Consider the following 14,635-nt stretch of genomic DNA (forward strand, 5'->3'; position numbering starts at 1 on the left):
AAGCCAAAGAATCCCTCATAGGACTATAAACTCAAGATGAAAAGGTCCCACATATTACTTAGTTCAACTCTCGCATTCTGAGATGAGGACACTACTCGGGTTTAAACTCGAATCCAGCGACTCAATACCAATAATCTTTCCATTACGCCAAATTAACTTCTTGTTTAGTGCGAATCATAATCTGACATTTCCTACTTGTAGACACTTTCCTCATCAATGAGGGGATTAAACTTAATGTCATTCTAGATGTTTTCCAGCTCTAAACCTCTGATCCTATTGGTTCCTCCACCTCTCATTTCCATTTTCCTCCTCTATAAAATAAGAACATTAGATTAAAATAATTGCTAAGCTAGAGAGACATTTGCAATAGTGACCCAAGGGCTGGCCTTGGAGTCCAGAGGAACAGTGTTGAATTCAGCCCTCAGATATGCTTAGTTGGGTGTTAGGCAGATGATTTGGTCGCTCTTTTTCCTCAAAATCAATAGGAAGTAGATGTATTAATGCCCTCTAAACACCCTTCCAGCTCAAATCTATGATCCTAGCTCCCTTCAATCAGAAGACGTAAGCACATAGGATTATTTTCAAACTCTCATCCCATTTCTCCAGGTCACTTCACCTGTGGCCAACAAGTACTGATTTAATGATTTATCTGGCTTGGTTGAAAAACAAAAAGAGATATAAAAAAAAAACTTTATGTTTTCCAACTTGGAGCCAAAATGTTGGTTCTGCCCTAGACCACTGCCAGATGGGAAAGTCAGGCCCAGCATGATCCCACTTCCAAGAGTTCCAACCTAGTAACTAATACTCATCATGGTGATCACTAGGCAGGCTGAATAAGAACTTCCAGAATTAGTGAAATATGTATTTGCATGAGAGTTGCTAATGGCTCCTGTGAAGCTCTCCCAGCCCATCAATCAGCCACACACACTCGCCTAAATTGACTAAACACTTATTTACAATGCCAATCAGAACAGCTTAGCAGTCATGCCGAGCGGAGCTGCTAGCCAATAATTTGCTTTAGAAAGCTCTTTCCATCCAAATGATGCTTTTAAAAACATCTATAAATCCTAGTTATCAGGACCAGCAGGAAGGATCCTGTCCCTATATGGTCATTGCTGTCTGTTTCCAACAGGAATCTCTCTGAATGAAGAATCACTCACTCACTCAACTTTTCCATGGTTTTAGTAGAAAGGGGAAGTATGGGGTGAGAGTTGGTGGGGGCAAGGGGAGGCTGGATCATCACTCCAATCAAAGAGCTCATTGGTTATTCCCCTCTCACCTACTCTGATCAAATTCTCTTTGCCCAGTCCTTCTTTCTAATCTTTCCAATTGCATTTCACTCTCCTCCCTCCTTTAGTTGTCTAGTGTCCATCCTCACAGTGCTCTACAGGGAAGAGGCTGAAAACCATTGGCCTAAGGGTTTGAGGTCTATTCCTAGCAAAAGTCTAGAACTTTTGGTTTGGGTGAATCTGGAGCCTTTCAAAGACTCTTGTTATACCGGAAAAAACTGGAAATGAGAAAGATTCCTAGAGGGGAAGGGGGGAAAGGGAGAGACTGGAGAGAGGCAGTTGATGGTTGCAGAGTAAACCAGAGAGTAAAGTTGGTGTTTGGACCTTCTCAAAGAGAAGACAAAGTTAGCCTGGAATTTACATTCCTCGTGTATCCATACTGGTCCTTACTTTACAGATAAGGAAATTAAAGTTGGGGTTAAATGACTTGCCCAGGGCCACACAGCTGGAAGTAGCTAAAACTGGATTTGAATTAAGATTTTCCTGATTTCTGGTCCAGCACTCTATCCATCATGAAATAGATTGAAGTAAAGTAAAAGTTTGGGAAATGTCACCAATTTGGCACAAACTGAAAGGGGACTCGCACACATTCTCTGTTTATTTTTTGTTTTTTTGTTTTTTTTGTTTTTTAGGTTTTTGCAAGGCAATGGGGTTAAGTGGCTTGCCCAAGTCCACACAGCTGGGTAATTATTAAGTGTCTTCGACCTGATTTGAACCCAGGTACTCCTGACTCCAGGGCTAGCCGCCCCTGACACACACATTCTTGATAAGCTTTGGTGATAATCTCACACTCCAAAAGATGATGAAAACAATGAGAAACTATTCAAAATGTGAATCTCATTAACAGAGAAGACAAGGTATCTAGATGAAAATAATGGGAACCTTGGAGTGGGGAAGTGACCATTTCATTCTAAGGTCTGTGCTAGAGTAGAAGAAGCCAGGCATAGTTTAAAATGCCCAATTTAGGGGAAGGGCTATCCTACAGGTTTAGAAGAGACATACAAGGAAAGATGTTCCCATGGGATCAAGTGCTTTATTGGAAGTCAGATCAGGAGGCTGAAAGGTGTGCAAGACTAAAATTCTCAAAAATGCAGGGAAATAATTCCAATAAGGAAGAAAATAGAATTTATCTGAAAAGGTCAATATGGGTACATGAGGAACACATTGATCAACTTGGTTTCTAAAGAGCTGGGGATGATCCTGCAAAAATAGTTTTAAGGTGGCACAGTGAGACTTGAGTTCAAATGCAGCCTTAGACTATAACTGCCTAACTATGACTCTGGTGGGTCATTTAATCCCATCGCCTTACCAAAAAAAATTAAGATTTAGGAGCACCAAATGAGCTTCCCCTGAAAGGAATGCTAAAGATAACCCAAAGGGATCTGTTAGCTTTATCTAGACTTTTATTTGGTGATAGTGACTGACAAAAGAGAAAGCAAGGCTGTTTGACTGTCATTTTGTCTTGGTTTTTTTTCTGCATAGAAAAATGACCTTTAAATAAGATGTGACAAGCCAAAATGACTAAGAGCAGTTGATGATCAAGATAAGTGAACACTTGACTGCCCTTGATGACTTCCCAGCCCTGGACTCAGATGAATCACACCCTCGGGGTCCTGAAAGAGCTGGAAGATTTGACTGCTGAGCCAATATTATGCCCTTTGAAAGATAACAACAAACAGAAAAGGGACCACAAGATTGGAGAAGGACAAACATCCTGATTATCAGAAAAGGAAAGAAAACAAACTATAGGCCAATGATCTTGACTTCAGTTCCTTGGAAGTTTGGAGAGAGGCCCATTGAAAAGCATGGATGAAAAACCTTTGTAAAGGGAGATTAGAAACACCAAGAACCTACCTGCCTTCAGCAAGCTGAGGAAATGCCAGACTAATATCATTCCTTTTTTGACAAGATCACTAGAGTTAGTAGATGAGGAGAATTCCATGGTAGAGCTTCCATAGGTTTTAGTAAAGCATCTCATATGATTCTTATAGAAAAGATAAAGATAATTCAGATGGATTCAGAACTGACTGGATGGCAAATAGTTCAATGTTATCATGGCAAGGAGTCTATAGTGGAATGCCCCAGGGATCTGTGTTTGGCCCTTTACTATTTGACATGTTTCTCACTGACTAGGATAAAGACATAGATGGCACATTAATCAAATTTAGGGAGACATAAAACTAGACATGGAAACCAACCCAGTGGGTGTCAGTGTTGGAACCCAAAAGAAACTTTTCAGCAAAAGTTAAAGGGTGGGCAAGCTCCTACCTAAAGGACCAAATGCTCCTTCAACCTGGGTTTGTTCAGCAGTGAGTCAAGAATGGTTTTTGATATTTTAAAATAAAATCAAACTTTATTTTAAAATGTCAAAACTATTCTTGGGTAGCCCCTGGTCTCACAAAAGCAGACAGAGGGTTCAATTGGTCCTTGGGACTTACTTTGATCCCTGGTCTTGAGTATTGGGTTGAATGTAATAAGATGAAATGCTACTGAGATTGGGTACCCACAATGCAATTTGACTAAAATAAGAAGGCTAAAGAATGGCATGTGTTACTCTGCTTGGCTCTCTTGCCTTGGCTTCTAAACCACTATGTTCTCCTCACTGAGTCCCTTCAGACTTTTCTGGAGGAATGACTTCAATTCATGTCACCAAGACCAAGAGAAGGCAACAGTTGAAGGAATCAGTGAGTTTAGTCTGGGAAAAGAGGACTCAAGGGGACATGATCCCTGGGCTCAAAGTTGGACAGCAGGTGGAGGGTCCAGGCCTCAGGAAGCAGAACCAGGAGCAGTGTGGGAAGGTGCAGAGAGACAAGTTGGGGCTTCATCTTGAGAAAACTTACCGTTTTCTCATACTCAGCAGAGGACCACCTCCGAACGAGACTGACCTCCTGTAAGGGATGGGGAAATTTGTTGTGTGTATGGTTTGCACTGGAGGGCCTTCCAAGTCTCGAATTCTAGGATTCTGGGAAAAGACAAAGGTCAGAGCAGATGACTGCCCAGGTCCTTGGGGCACCTGACTCCCCCATGCCCTTCTTCACCCTGATTGTGAGGCAGGCAGGTCACAGAGGAGGATGAGCTTGTGGGAGGATTTCTCACTTCCAAAGCTGGCTGGATTCCATTGGCCCAGAAGCCTGAGGCCCGACAAGAGCTCACAGATTTTTTTTCTGACTACGTCATTCCATGACGTAATGAAGAGCGGTTTCTCCGGCTCCAGCACCGTGGAGCTTCTGTCTCCATCTCCCAAAGACTAATGACATGGAGGCTGGCGAGAAAGAGCCCAGTTAAGGGGGGGGCGCCCCTCTTTTCCTTGCTTCGTTCAGTGGCAGCCCGGCAGTGTAAGCCTTCTTGGGCGATCCAGGGCTGGTCAGGACCGGCCTGCTCAGTGCTCAGGCTGGGAAAGTTGGCCATCTCTTTGGGGCTGCAAATCCTGGAAGGACTCGTAGGGGGTTTCCAGGCTCTCGTTTTGTAGAAAAGGAAACCGAAGCCCCTAGAAGGGAGCCATGCCCCGGAGGCAGGAGGCAGGGGGGAGACAGGCTACGCCCCATGCCAGTCGGGGGCCAGGGAGGCCGCAGGGGCTCTGGCTAGTTCTCCAGGCCAGTCCTCCCCGCGCCCCCAGCTTGGGGCCCAAGGGGCCAGGGCTGCGGAGGGCAAGAACCTGGGTCTGGACCAGCCATTCCCTCCAGGCCAGCCCCCGGGGCTCGGGAGATAAGGATGGCCCCCCCCGCCCCCCGCCCGCGTCTACACCTGGAGAGGAGGCCCGAGGTTCGAGTCCGGCTCCGGGTCGCTGGGTCTCCACAGGCCTCGCTGGGAGCCTCCTGGCCGGCCTCCGGCGCTTCTGCCCGGGCCCCCCGTGTGAGAGGGCGCGGCGGGGCTGCGGGGGGCCGCGACCGTGACCCCTGTGCCCCGCCCCCCCCCGCGCAGCCTCGGGGGGCGGCCCGGGGCCAGGTTCGAGTCCCGCCTCAGTGCGGCCCGGCCCTGGGCCTCGAGGGCGTGTGGCCCGTGTGCGCGTGCGCAGCCCCAGAGCCTCTCCCGCCCCGTAGCCCCGGGAGCCCCGGCAGCGGGGCCCCGGCAGCGGGGCCGGGCCCGGGAGCCCCGGCAGCGGGGCCGGCCCCCGGGAGCCCCGGCAGCGGGGCCGGCCCCGGGAGCCCCGGCAGCGGGGCCCCAGCAGCGGGGGCCGGGCGCGGGAGCCCCGGGAGCCCCGGCAGCGGGGCCGGCCCCGGGAGCCCCGGCAGCGGGGCCGGGCGCGGGAGCCCCGGCAGCGGGGCCCCGGCAGCGGGGCCGGCCCCGGGAGCCCCGGCAGCGGGCCGTGGGCCACCGAGTCACACTGCAGAGATGACTGCCGCACAGGCGGACAGCCAGAAACCAAAGAGACACCAGAAGGTTCCATGCCCAGGTTGGAACTAACACACGTCCGGCAACGGGATCCCCAGATCTGCCACTGTCCGGTCCGGGTGCAGAAGGGCGAGGCAGATGGCGCGCTCACCCGAGTCCAGACTTTGTAGACCCCAGGATTTGCGCAAGGATCAAGGCTTTTCTCCGCTCAGAGGCTCCGGAAGACGAGACCAGGCCCCGGGGTGCAAGTTCCAAGAGTTCGATTGAGTAAAAGGGAGAATTTCAGGCAAATGCGAAGTACCTAGTCGTAGGCCAAGCTGTCCGAGAGAAAGGAGCTCTTTGACCCTGGAAGTGTTTGAGCAGAGACAGAAGGAGCACCTGCCCCGGATGCCTTGAGGGAGGCCCTGAATTAGGGAGCCAGGTGGGCCTTGAGCCCCTCTGAGGTCTCTTCCAGCATGCTCTGAAATGTCACCATATCAGACAATACAAATAGAGTCATTATTTTCTCTGAGAAGAAAAGAAGCCTTATCAGCCATATGCCTGTGAAAAACAGCCATGCCCTTTACGGGGTCAGAGGGGATGCAAATAATTAATATTGATGTGACTGAAAATGTTAAAAGTGGGGGGGGGGAAGGAAGAGGTCACATGTAACCAATTAAACCCTGGCTCCTAACCCCCCACCCACTGAAGCCCCGAAACCCCCTCATTCCACTTGGCCAATTAATTTCTCTCCGATTCTCTGCTGTCCCAAAGCCCAAGCTTCCCGGAGTCTGAAAATGAGAAAAACAAACTCAAGATTCTGATGCACGTAACTCACCCCACTCCTGTGGTGCGAATGTCAAAGAGGGGGAGATGAGACATTTCCAGCCTCAGCACCTGCTTCCTGGGAAGAAGCTGGGGCATGTTCCTCCCCAGCCAGCCTGCCTGGGAATTAATGCTATGGAGGGAAAGATCAAAGGGTGTGAGAATCCAAATGAGACTCAGCAGGTTGTAAGATTTCAGGATGAATTTTAAAAGAGAAAAGTCGTGTAGGCATCTACTAATTATACTGCAATCCCAGAACTTTGTAGTTTTAGCTGAGGGAGATCAAAATCTGACAGTAAAAAAGAGAGAAATTCCATCTTGGGATCAGGGTGGAGGGTGGCCCTACAAGGAGACAGGGTAGGTGACCGCCTACAATTAGTATAGACTCTCCAAATGGGTAGGGATCTCAGGGATTAGTCATTCTAACCTTCCACACCATGCAAGAATCATCTCTACCATCTGTGAAAGGTGATCATCCAGATTCTGACTGGACATTAACAGGGATGAGGAACTCATTGCCTTCCTTAGAGTTCTTAGAGTAGGGAGAAAGAGGATAAGAAAAGTCTCCTATACAAATGTAAACACTCCTGGTAAAGACTCAGACCCGCTGAGAGCCAGAAATAACTGGTGACAAAGGATTAAAGCCTTCCAGGAGGGAACTGGAGCCAAATGAGACCTCCTTTACAGTTTCCCTGTAAAGGCTGAAGACACCCATAGATGACACAGTCACCAGTCTCTGAACGGTGTCCATGGCAGCCTAGAATCTGGAACCCAAAACTGAACACAATCCTCTAGACAGAAGGAGCCGTACAACCCTGGGACCATCATTTTCCATGCTCTGCAAGTTCTCTATTTCTGAATCAAGCTTACATGGGTCCAGCTGCCAGGTCTCTTCAGTTCCTCTCTGTAAGAGATAACCAGCTCAGTCAGAGTCAATAATGCTAGGCCTTTTCTGTGTGTCTGCCCTGAACTCACCCGGACAGCCCGTCACAAGCCCACACTCCATACATCCAAAGCCAAACTCATTGCCTTCTCCCACATGGTCCAATTCAATGTCAGAGTCAGAGGTCTAAGCCCCAGCCCTGCTCCTTGTGATCTTGACTGAATAAATCTCCCACTTCTGGCCTCTATTTCCACATCTGTGAAATGATCAGATAAAAATCGATACCAAGGTTCCTCTTGGCTGTATATGGATGATCCCATAAACCAAGCCTTCTATCAGTCCGACCAACAGAGGATTAAGTACCTTCTATAAGTCACACTGAGACGCTGAGAACTGAAAAACAAAACAAAGAAAAATCAGACCTTTCCATTCTTTTGGGAATAGAAATGCTTTTCTCATTACTGTTCATACCACTGTTGTCCTGCCAATCCCTCAAGGAATCAAACTTCAATTACTTTGGACTGTGCCCTCCCACTTTCCATATCCACATCCTATTTGCCAATCGTGCCCACCCTCTCTCTTTTCTACCTGTCCTTTATTCTCCACTCTGAACCAATACCCTAATTCATTGTCCAACTAGCTCTTCTCAAACGATGAAGACCTCCCATTTCTACCAACATATTTCCAAGACGCTTCCCACACAGCTGTCATGATTTACCATGATTCCCATTTTATCGAAAAGGAAACTGAGACTTGAGGAGGACTTACTCAAGGCCACACAACTAGCCTTATTACTGTTCACATTGCTTCCAGGCTCCCCTCTCCAGGCCAGTATTATTTGCCCTCTGTACTTAACTTTTTGGGCTTTGTGGCCACATGAAATCAGGGGAAGTTGTGATATGGCTCAAGCAGTCCAGAGAAGATAATGGGGAGCAAAAGAGTGGGATTCTGAGTCAAAGGGCTTGGATTCAAATATTGCCTCTGCCCATCTTACTTGGGTGACTCTTTAGTGTAATCTACTTATCCATCTGGGTTCCATTTTCTCACTTGTAATAAAAAAAAATGACAATTCTAGAACAGGGTTTCTTTTCCATGTGCTTTTGGCATGCCTTAGGCAGGTTGACAAAGCTATGGATCCCTTTCCATAGTTCTGCTTCTAAAAGTATGTAAGAAAGTACAAAGGACTGCAAAGAAAATTTATGTGGCAAAATTATTTAAATATTTTTGTGACAACACTCAAGTTCACAAGTGAAGGAGCCCCGAAGAAAGTGCCCAAGATCTCTTCTAGCTCTGAATACCTTGGGGAGATTCAGGTGCTGTCTCTGCCAACACATTTCACAAAACAGACATGCCCACAATCTGTAGGCAGACTGTCACTCCAATAGCTACTGAGGCAACCCTTACACTGCCAGGTCTCCCCATCAGATCTGGCTCTGATAACAGGTTACAAAGTGGCTTCAATCTCCTTCCAAACCTGTTGTCTCAGTGAAGTGTCCATCCCCCAATTTCCCGATGGACTTGAGTCAGAATGTTCTTTCCTTCTAAGTAAAATAAACAGGTCTGGAATTATTGGGCTTTTCTATTTGCTGTCCACTAACCCTCAGAGCTCCTGGGGTTTTATACAACCAAGATTTATAGGAGCTCTTCTCCCCAGTGCAAAGTCCCCAGATAATGTTAATAGATGGCTAGTTTTGCCAATAAATCCCTCTGGGAGAGGAGAGAAATATCTATTTCAGACAAGTTCTCCAAGACTAAATCCACATTCCAAATGGTAAAGTGTGCTGAGGCCCCAAAGATTCCACTCTCAGGATTTAAAGGCATTTTTCCTAAATCCAAACAGTCTCTGGCCCACAGCCCCTGGGGCTAAAGGGATAAAAAGAAACTCACATCACTGTGGATGGAGAGCCAACTGTCCAGAGAAGAGAGGATTATCGTGAAGACCTTGTATGGATCTGAGGGTTGGGAAGCCTGGGACCAAAGTCTCAACTCTTAGAAATTTATCAGTTGAGTGAAATTAGGGAAATCATTCAACTAAGTTAATTTCCTCACTGAAAAAAGAACAATTATAAAAGCAAGAAGAAATAGCATTTGTATAGTGTTTTTTTATTTTACAAGGTGATATATATTTAATAATGAGAAATGATGGTGGTTGAACTAAATGATATCTAAGTCTCTCCCAGTTCTGTCATTTCATTTTCTAAGGTTTCTTTCTCTGTAAAACAAGAGGGTGGATTTTTATGAGAGCCAAGAACTAGATCCAAAGTGGGTGGCCTTCAATTATGGTATGACTTTAGAAAAAAAAAAAACAGGTGCAAAGCCAAATATAATCATCAAGATTGTAAAGATGGAAAAACTTGGAAAACAATGGAAATTCTGATGAACACAATAACCAATCACCATTCCATAAGACTCAAAATTAAACATACAAACCTCCTCTGGAAGGAGAGATTCAGAGAGCAGGAGGGGGTTTGTGTTGGTTTCTGTTGGGTTGACTGCTCATGCTACTAAGGTTTTATTGAACTTTTTTTTCTATGAGGGGAAGAGAAAGTAGGAGGTAAAAGAAATACTTGTTAACTTTTTAAAAAAATAATTTTTAAAATGAAGAATTCTGAAAAGCATGGAAAGTCTTGTATTTTCATGTTGTCTCCTCCACTGGACTGAAAGCTCCCTGAGGGCAGAACAGACAATCTTTTACTTTAAGCACATAATGGGAGTTTAGGAAGTGTTCCCTGACTAATTATTGTAAGAATTTATGGTAAGCAAAGAAAATAGAACCAGGAAAGTAAGACCTGCCATGATTACAATGATGCAAACAAAATGGATGTCAAAGGAATCCCAGGTAGGACCCATCTGCTCTTGAAGAATAAAAGAAGCATGTCTGTCTATCCCTTACCATGACCCCATTGCAACTCCAATACAATGATCCCACCATCAGAGGCTGCTAAGTAGAGAAGTGGGGGACAATAAGGGCAGAATGTTGCATGCATACACACACACACACACACACACACACACACACACACACACACACGAGGCAGAATCACTGAATCAATTGCTTTTTTTTTTAGTTTTTGCAAGGCAATGGGGTTAAGTGGTTTCCCCAGGGCCACACAGTTAGGTCATTATTAAGTGTCTGAGGCTGGATTTGAACTCAGATACTCCTGACTCCAGGGCAGGTGCTCTATCCACTGCACCACCTAGCCACTCCTTAATTGGTTTTTCTTAACTGTTCTTGGTTGCAAAGAAGGAGTCAGTGCTGGGCAAGGGGAGGGTGTGGGAAGGGACTGTTGGCTAAAAATAAGAGGCATCAATAAAACTTTAGGAAACAGTGAAAGGATTGTGGTTAGCAGGGAATTCTAAGATCTCTTCTCATTCTGCCTCTGATTTAAATCCCTAAGGATTCAGGCTATGATGAAAAGTTCCATCCACCCGGCTCTCCCCTACTGGAGTCTCTCTCCCCAGAGTTTCCCAAGTATATTTTTTGCACCTCCCTTGGGGTCCCTTCCTGGCTTCAATCTTGGATGTGAATTATGTCCCCACTCTCTACTAGACTGGAGGGGACTTGGGAACATGTTAATCTTAGTAGTTCGATTTTTATAAATGTTGGGGCAAGGCATCTTCATACATCTTAGCTATTTGGTCCGGTGAGGAAGGCAAAACAGAGAGTTTAGGTCACCCAGACAGTAAGTGGCAGAGTCAGAATTCAAATCCAGTCTTCACAGCCCTACATTCCCCCCCCTGCCTTCCAATCAATCCAAACAATTCAATTGGATGGCATCTTCAGCTCAGGCAGATGACGATTACTCATTAGAACATATGACACATCTGTGTGTTCACAAACATGAAACATTAAGTAGATCTACATACTGTGAGACATCTGCAATGGATGGGGAAGAGAATGAAACATCTGGTTCTTGGCAGTGCATCATATCATCACTGTTAGAAGATTCCCCAGCAATTTTTAATATAAAACTGAGAAGAAAAGCAATTAGCCACTTCCCCTATGACTAACACCCATCTTTCCAGAGCCAGCCCTTACCCTGCCAAGAACCAAATTCTATTTCACTTGATCCTGATAACACCCTGGGAGGGAGATGAAATCATTAACTATGCTTATAGATGAAGAAACTAAGGCAGATAAGCAACTTACCTTAGAATTACTCTATTGTTAAGTGTCTAAGGCTAGATTTGAACTACAGAGGGGGGCACCTCATGCCAGATATCTTTAGGTAATTTTACTACGTTGCCATCTCTCAGTCTCTTTCCTACTGGGCCTTCTCCCATGTGGGTACAACATCACCCCTGTTTTCCTCTCCTTTGGGAATGTCTACTACTTGTCCTACATCTCACTAATGTAGTTGCTGCCAAACTTGCCTCCGCCACTACCCACTGGAATTGATCTCTTTGGGTTGTTTCCTGGCTAGCTCATACCCATCTATCAGGCTTGGGACTTTTTGTTTTTGTTTTTGTTTCTTTTTTTGTTTTTTGTCCTTGGTACCCATCTGTTAGGGTATAAAATAAAAATAAGAAAGTATTCCCTAGTAAGAGCAGACTGGTGGCTGGTGTTTTTTTTTTCATAATTCAGGCTATGAGCAACCTTAACTAGCTAACTTTTCTGAATAAAATCCAAGATAATAATATTGAGCATTTCCTTTCCTAAAAGAATTCACCAAGTTGTCCAAAGCCTCTATCTGAGTTAGGGTTAGAAGGCTCCCTAAAATGCCTGATAATTCCTAATAGCCAATCTCTATTTCCTTCAAACCATTCCTGGTTGCCTTCAAAAACTCACAATGCATTGAAGTAGAAGAGCCTCATTAAGTCTCCCAAGATTCCCCTGGTCTTGTTGCACAAGTTAAACGGTTGGCAGAAAGGCATAACCAAAGCGATGAAGCAATCAAAATATTCTATTCCAAATTCCTGCCTTTCCCAAACCATCCTAGCTGGCAAACAGCATTCCCATTAGAAGTCTGTGAAGCTAACACGCAGGGATTCTGCACCTATTCTATCTTTCGGACTTCTGAGTCCAGGCTGCTAAGAATCTTTGTGCCTATTTCCCCAAACTGCATTTCAGTGCAAGGCTGCACAGCAGGGGAGTCAGAGGTGGCTTTAGATCCAAAACTACTGCAGCTTAGTTGAGGGTCACAACGGTGAGGGCAGTGGGGGGTTGGCAGGGAGGGAAGCAGGGGAAAAGATTGTGTTCACATAAAACCCCAGTTGGAGACAGGAAAATACAAGTACCACATAAAATCTGGAAGAAAAGTTCCCTAGAGAGATGAACTTGACAATTGGATATATATTTTTCCCTATTTTACACCTATTCACTTTATGAAAAAGTTTCAGTCAGACCTTGCCAATTCCTTTCCCACAGTCACCATCAAGCTCTAGGCCCAAATTACCTCCCAGCTAGACTCATGTGGTACGCTCCTAATTGGTCTCCCTGCCCCCAATCTCTCCCCCCTCCAACTTCCACATCCTCCCCATGGGACCAAGTTCATTTTACCAGCATTTCTATCACCTCACTGCCCTTCTCAAAGCTAATCACTGTTTTTTGTATTTTCTGTAGGATTTCCTCTCCTGAACCCTGTCTTCCTCATTTCCCATCTCCTATCATTTACCAAGGCCCCTCAATTCAACACCCCCAATATCTCCACTATAGGGTAGTTTTGAAAGTTGCTTTCTCTTCCTAATCCCACAACTCATCATGAACTAGCAGAGCTGCCTTGTTTTCCACATAAAATGTCTTCCCAAAGGATTGCCCCCAAAACCTCAAGCCTTTTATGACCCATTCAGGAAAATTCTCTGAAAAATTCCAGTTTAAATCTGTTTCCTGTCTTCAGTTAGCTTGATGGACTATACCTTAATACTATTTTATCAACTTCCCTTTTCAAGAGGATAGCCTTGATATGGGAGCTAATTGTATTGACATTAACCTGTTTTAACAGGTCTGAAGTATCAATAAATCATTTTTTAGTATCTCTACTTTCTACAGTCCTTAGTTAACATATCCCACTTGCACTGACAAATCATGTGAAAAATCATTGCTTTTCTATAATATACTTTGTCTTTTTAAGTCCCTTCTTCCCCCACAGTATTTTAAGACATTCCAAATACTGATTTAGAGGAGAATAAAAGTGAATGGATTATCCACAGCTCTTTCAGCCATAACCTTCCGTCTTCTAAAAGAGCTGGGTTTCTCTGGGCTAGTGTTCATTTGTGGTCGTTTCTATGCTTAACTCTGATCATACCACTCCCTTGCTCAGAATCCTCCAGTAGCTCCCACTGGGGTTCAGGAGTCCATATTTCTAAGCCTGGTAATCAAGGTCTTCTGTCATCTATTCCCCACCTCCCTCCCCTCCCCCCCCCCCAGTTATCCCCACCCTCCATTGGTAGTTTAATTTCCCCATACATATTCTTCCCTCTTCTCTATAAACAGGACTATTGAATATTCCCCATTCCTTCCAACTACCAGACTTTTGTTCATATCATTTACTTCATCCCAAGGGTCTTTCCCTATTTCTGCCTACTGAAATTCAAGGCATTCTTGAGGACTCTACTCCAAGAAATCATCATTAATTCTGCCTGAGTAGGCAATGTCTTTCCTTCTTCACACTCCCCAAGGTCATTGGGTTGTTCTCTTTTAATGGATCTCTCCTTTACCATACGTAGATGGTCGTTATCTGGGCCCATGCATTTTTCTATGTACACACTGAGAATGTATGTAATGTCTCACTGAACTCTGCCTGTTCTATGAGAGAGACGGGACCTTTGATTATCTTTGTCTCTCTTCAAGAGCACTGAATTCAGTGAATGAATTGAACTAAAAACAATTAAGTTTGAATGATTTACTTCTTCATTTCCAAGACATCAAGACATGTAACAAGAAAGGTGGGTAGTTGCCAAGGGGTGGGGAGAGATTGCATAATAATACCAGACTTTAAAACTTTATTCATCAGCCAAAGGAGATATGGAAGAATTTTGACTATGGGAGGGAGATGATCAAAGATGGGCCTAGAAAATGCTATAAATGAGGAATAACCAAGAGAGAACAGCTTTTTTAGAAGTTGAAAAGTTATGGCAGAAAGAGGGAAACAAAAAAATTTTGTCTTCATTGAACTCCAATAATTCTTAGCTTTCCTTCCAGTTCCCCACAGTGCTCTCCTCTTTTATGCTCCATTCTAGTGACACTATGTCCAGCAATGATAAATTCCTTTTATCTGCATTTCTGATTGTCCACTAATGTCCTCCTAGGTCATTGATACCACTGTGACCTCAAGGACACTTAGAAGTCCTTAAAAATTCACCAAGTTCAGGCCCAGCCTACCAAACA

The 14,635-nt window shown here is 45.0% G+C and overlaps 1 long non-coding RNA gene across 1 annotated transcript in view; it reads right to left on the reverse strand.

The window, feature by feature from the left end:
- Positions 1-4,546, reverse strand: part of LOC141511818 (uncharacterized) — a 44,112-nt gene extending 39,566 nt beyond the window's left edge. The window contains exon 1 of the long non-coding RNA XR_012475426.1: positions 4,130-4,546. This is a non-coding gene — a long non-coding RNA (uncharacterized LOC141511818). The remainder of the gene's footprint in view (positions 1-4,129) is intronic.
- Between the last annotated feature and the right edge of the window lie 10,089 nt (positions 4,547-14,635).

Source organism: Macrotis lagotis, chromosome 2 (assembly GCF_037893015.1).
Source record: "Macrotis lagotis isolate mMagLag1 chromosome 2, bilby.v1.9.chrom.fasta, whole genome shotgun sequence".
Taxonomy (NCBI): Eukaryota; Metazoa; Chordata; class Mammalia; order Peramelemorphia; family Peramelidae; genus Macrotis; species Macrotis lagotis.